The sequence below is a fragment of the Papaver somniferum genome, chromosome 5 (genome assembly GCF_003573695.1).
Source record: "Papaver somniferum cultivar HN1 chromosome 5, ASM357369v1, whole genome shotgun sequence".
NCBI classification, from domain to species: Eukaryota; Viridiplantae; Streptophyta; class Magnoliopsida; order Ranunculales; family Papaveraceae; genus Papaver; species Papaver somniferum.
In genome coordinates, this window is record NC_039362.1 from 90,725,277 (window position 1) to 90,731,279 (window position 6,003).

Here is a 6,003-nt window from a genome sequence, read left to right on the forward strand (position 1 = left end):
CTTAGGTAAAAAGTGAGTAATGCGATCATTTTTATACCTATGTCAACTACACTAGTTCACATACTAACATATAAGAATTCATTGAATTTCAGATGGAACGTTTCAACGGGCTATAGAGAATTCGTTATGGGAAAGAAAGTTCATTCACCATAAACAATACACGACGTTGTACCGACGTTCTCGGAGGTTCATTGACGAGCATTTGATGTGTCAAATTCTAGAATTCCCATATTGAATCCTATATGTATTGCGCTAATTTCCTAAACTATGTATTGAATATTTTGTTTCTGAAAGTAAGGAATAATCGGATTATATAGATATATATAAACACCGATTTTGTGAATCGGTTTATTTGGGTATTGTTAAAACTATGATTCTGGGTTTACTTCGTCACTTGAAAATACTCAACCCAGAATCGGTTTACAAATTAACTAACATACACCGATTCTGGCGAGTCTTTCGAAAGAAAATTAAAATTTTTAACAACTGTTGATTATGCATTAATGAAAGTTAATTTCAGGATTAGCTTGATTAAGTATTATTTAATAATCTGAATTAGCACTAATTTAACAAGGGTATATTAGGTATTAACATAAATAGTGGATAAGGGGTTTCTATGAAATATTTCTTAATGACCCTATTTTGTCATCTAGCTATAGGCCCCAATTAAGTGGCATAGGCCCCAATTTAGCCAGGAATCTTATCTCATCTGAAAGGGAAAATTTAGATGATGAGAACCAATCTAAAGGAAAAAATAAAAAGAAGGAAAATTTGAGGAAATGTTCGTCAAGCTCAAGGATATGGACCCTCAACAGGTTAACTCTTGATCTCTTTGAGGAATATTATCATAATGGATCAATTGATAAAGATCTATTTATAGCGTTCGAAGGGTTTTAATCTCTTAGAAAAACTTAATTCTATTAAGTCTAAGAATTCTTCCAAAAAGGATTCTGTACATGTTGTACAACCTAGGAATCTGAAGATTTTTCCTTCTAGATAGATCAAACGAAGGATAGGAAGCTCTGACTGCGCTGATTATCATCATTATTTTGATTATACAACGGGGACTGTTCACACATATGAACCAGAAATGTTGCATGAGAATTCCTCTGCACATGATGCCTCTTGGTAACAAGTTTGGCACTATCCCATTTGTATATATCTTGAAATGGGGCAAGAAATGGTTGAGTTGTGTACAGTTTTACTATTCTCTTTTAGAATACCAAATAAAGCTTTCTACTGCATCAATCGTCTCTCACAAATGTGTGTTGTCACGGGATGCGTTGATAGACACATTTTTGTGTCTAGTTTTTCCTCAATGTCTGTATTGTTGGAACTCTATTTTTGTACTAATATTGTGTTTTTATGTATTTTTAGGAAATAAACATTTTTGGAAAGATCTGCTCGAAAAATTATGTGGGGCATCCTCGGAGGACATTTGTTATTCGGACTCTCATTTTGGTTAAGGGGCAACCTAATTACTAAGGGGCACCTCAGTTGGGCATTTGCTATTTACACTCCACAGACGATTAGGGGCACTTCATCTCTTTAAATTCAAAAACTTTTTTTTGGCGGGAAATGAAGTTCTCAACTGTTAGAGTTTCAATCAACAAAATGAAGGTGTTTTAGGGAGATTCAATCGCTCAAACTTGGTAGGAAGATGTGATATGGCATGAGGAACACATTATGGGCAGTGGGTTCGATCAGAAGTGGCTGGAAAATGCGTGATGATCCTTGAGCCCAAAACAGAGCACGTGCACTGTAACACGAGCAAAAATGGAGTTCTTGTGTGCATGGAAGAGCCCTACTAGCGTTGGAAGAGTGTTGAGGCGTGGAGAAGACATTTGGGAGCGTGCAGGATCAAATTTAACGCGTGCATGGGATTAAAAATGGAAATTTTCGTTATTATTGGCAGCCGAGAATATTTGGATTAAATGGAGAATATATGCAGTCAATGGTCGGATTTTTGGCTCCAATTCACTATAAATACAAGGAAAAACAGTTTGGGAAAGGGGAGCAGAGTTTGGGAGGATTTGGAGCCGAGAGGAGGAAGAACTTCCTGCTGCTGCTCGAGGAGAGGAAGAAGACGAAGAACTGTTCTTCAACATCACCAGCAGCAGTTTCCTTGTGTCGTTGTTTACAACGTTGAGTTTGTATCGCTCTTTTCTACACTTCAGTTTTGTTTTATACAACGCAATTGTAACGCTTATAACTGTTGCGAATCTTTGTTTTAGCATTTTCTCATCTTTTAATCAACTTTTTGAGCTATAAAAATGTATTTTGAGAACATGATTAATATGAGTAGTTAAACCCCAATACTGGGATGATGGAGGAAGCCATATTTCACGCATATGATAATTATATTTAATTCCTTTTTTGACTACTTGCACTTATAATTAATCGTTTTAAGATTTTTCTTAATTTATTGTCATTTCATTTAATGGTTTATGCTTGGTCTTAGTACTTTTTATATGCCATGCTTTCGATTTACAATTAATCTTCTAAAAATATACCTTGGCAAGAATGAGAGTCCTTATTATTTGAGCTATAACTGTTAGGAATAAATATATGAATCCTGTGAATGATTAATGGTGGAATCCTGAGTCCTAGTATCTCTTGATCCTGTGACAAATTTTTGTGTATATATTTTTATTTATAAATCTTTTCAAGTCCGAGCAACGAATTCTTATTTACCGCAATCTTAATACTACAACATGCGTAGCCTTTGATGTGCAACTGGATAAGAAAATCCCACTTTCCTTGTGTGTGTCACGGTTCACAAACGGGTCCAAGCCCATTATTGGTCTTCTAAAAAAGAAGTTCACGCACCCTCTTCTTCATCACCCGTACGCATACGTGAACCTCTAGGGTTTTGTGTGTTTTCCTTCTTTGAAGCCTTTTTGGAGAAGTTGAAAGAAAGGGTGTTCAAGTTTCACTCCAAGTAAGTAAATTCCTCTTGTCCCTTTCAATTTCTTAGATCTCATGATGAATTCTAAGGGCTCAAAAAGAAGCTCCAAAAGCTCAAATATCTCTAGCATGAATGTTCCTTGTGACCAAAACTCTCTTAGGATTAGGTTTGTAGATGATTCTTGTGCTAGAATTTTTGAAAATATTTCATCTAAAGGTTTTATCCTAGAAAAGAAATTGGATCTCTCTAGTGGGCATGAAGAGGATTTAGCTTGCTTTAAAAATTTCAAGCTTGGAAATATCTTTGATGGTTATGGTCAAGGTTTTGATTCTCTCACAAGAATTTTCTATGCCAACATTCATGATGTTAATCTAAATAAGATGGAATTCAAATCCATGATAAATAGAGAAAGGTTTCTTGTTGATAGAGAATTAATTTCGAAGATTACCAACATTCCGGTGGGGAACGTAAGTCTTCCTAGACCAAGTCATGAACGACCATCATGTGATGAAATCTCTCTTGGGATTTGTGGAAAGAATGTAGCTTGGAATCAAGGGAAGTTTCCTAATAATGATCTTAGTATCCTGTTATTGGCATTTGGGAAACTTGGTATCCCCAATCTTTGTCCCTCAACAATTAAGAATTCTTGGTGGAGTCATGAGTTTGCGGAATTAGTCTATTTCCTTGAATCGGGTGTTCAAAGTCTCGATATTTGTGGTTTTATCATTTATCAAATGACTTAGACGACTTAACCCACCAATATGTTAGGTTACCCTTGCTTGATTAGACAAATTTGTCGTGGTCGTGGTCTTGATTCGATTGGAAACTCTCTAGGGGTTCCCAAACCGGTTCGTCCGTGTACCTTTAGACGCATAAGGGAGAATGTGTGCAAAATACAAAGAGATGCTTCACTTAATGATTGTGACCCTACCACTTTGAGTCTTCTTCAAAAAATTCATAAGGGTGTGTGTAAGGTCGATTCAAGGGTGAAGTGTGTCCAAGAACAATTGTCTTTGGTTGCAACGAAGTTTCCCGAGCTCAAGGAAGAATTGAATACAATTCAAGCATCTTAGAGTATCTCCGATGAGGAAGAAGAGTAATTTGTGTTCTTATTTGTCTAGTAAATCTTTTATTTTATTGTTTTTATTAGAAGAATAACTAGAGTTTGGAATAGCCATTATTGTGATTATACATAGCTATGTCCAACATTTTCATCTTCATGTTTTTAGATTTATTGGTTTAAATTCTAAATTTGTTTGGAATATGATTTTTGCTATTAATCTTTATGGTTTTATATATTGCAATATTGTTATGGGATATGTGTGTTTGCATCCGTGAACTATGACTATCCCATACCTTGTCAAAAGTAAAGTCTTTCGTATGTCGATATGATGTATTGATAAAAGAATGAATAGAATTTTGACAAATACAAAAGTTAAGCCTATTATGTCAATTATTGATGGAAGATAGGTTAAAATCTTTTGTTTTCAAGGATTATGTCTATTGAATGTCGTTATGCTAATAATGATGGAAAATAGAATGTATCCTTGTGTATTCCGCAGTAATTGATCTTCCCTGATCCATATTTTATGTATTATTGTGAGGCTCCGTAAAGTGTATTATTGTGAGGCTCCGTAAAGTGTCTTATGTTGAGTGTTGAACAACCAAGTTGATTATTTTCATGATTAGCTATGTTGTTGTTCCGTAAGGTACTTTATGTCGAACATATTCAACTAAATTAATCATCTTGTTTGGTTATTTAGTTGTTGCTCCGTAAGTTTTCTTATGTCGAGCACGACCAATTAAATTGATTACTTTTGTGATTAGTTTGATTGTGTATTTCGATTAGGTTAATTATGGGTTCTCTTATGATTAATCTAATTGTATATTTTGTGTCTCCACAAGTTCACTTATGTTGAGCATTTGTCGATTAAATTAATCATGGATTCTCTTGTGGTTAGTTTAATTGAATATTTTGGATTCAAATTCATACTTGTATGTGATTTGTTATGTCCAAAGAAATCCTTCTTTTCCTTCGAAATTAAGGTCGCTCTTGTTGTTCTCTCGGGAATGACATTTTATGGGGGAGAGTTCTTTTGAACTTGCGCTTAATTTCCAAATCTTTGTGGGGAGTGCGGCTGTGGAATATTATAGGGGTTATCTTGTATCTTTACAAACTCCTTGATGAATGCATTTAGCTTCGGCTTTATGATTGCATCTAAACAAGATGATATACTTTTGCTTTCTTTTGGTCAAGAAATGTCTCTTTCGGAAATTTCATTAGGATCCCGTTCTTGTACCTTTGCCAATTTTATTGACAAAAAGGGGGAGAATTAATATGTAGTTCACACTACAAATACATACGGTTTTCAGATCATTATGTAAGGGGGAGTGGTTTCCATGTGAGATGGAGTATTGACTAAAGGGCAGTGATACATATCACCATAGTATTGTTGTTGAAGTTGTGATACAATTGGACTTTGGCACTGTGTAATGATACTATGATACTGTATAACAATGATTGAGGACTATTATTGATAGGTGTCTAAAACACCTAATTTTATATCTAGTATTTATGCTTTCTTTGCTAAGTTTTCTTGTAAATTATGTATCTTATTTTTGTTTTTGAGTATTTAGGTACTTTGGAGTCATTTGGAACAAAGGAATAAGAACATGGCAAAAAGATGCAAATGTTGTTGGCGCCAAACTATTTCTCATTATTTGCTTCTATTTCTTAATTTTTGTCTGAAAAGCATGCCGGCTTTAGTGATGCAAATTTATGTCTGAAAAGCACGACTGCTTTAGTGATGAAGAGAAATTGTAGAGAAGAAGTGGATATGAGAAGTAAGAGACGGCTGTTGTTGGTGGAAGAATTCAAAAGAAGAAAAGAGCGTTCACCCGATTTGAGCAAAAGAGCATAGTTGTCATCCCATGGCAAACACTATCTGGAGCCCAGTCAAAGTTAATGGGCAACTCTATTTGGAGGAGTACTAAATACAGTAGAGCTGAGGTTAAGGGGTTATCATCTGGGTGACCCTTATCTAAAGTACCGGGGTGTCTGAATCTGGCCCATATTACCCAGATCCAGACCCATC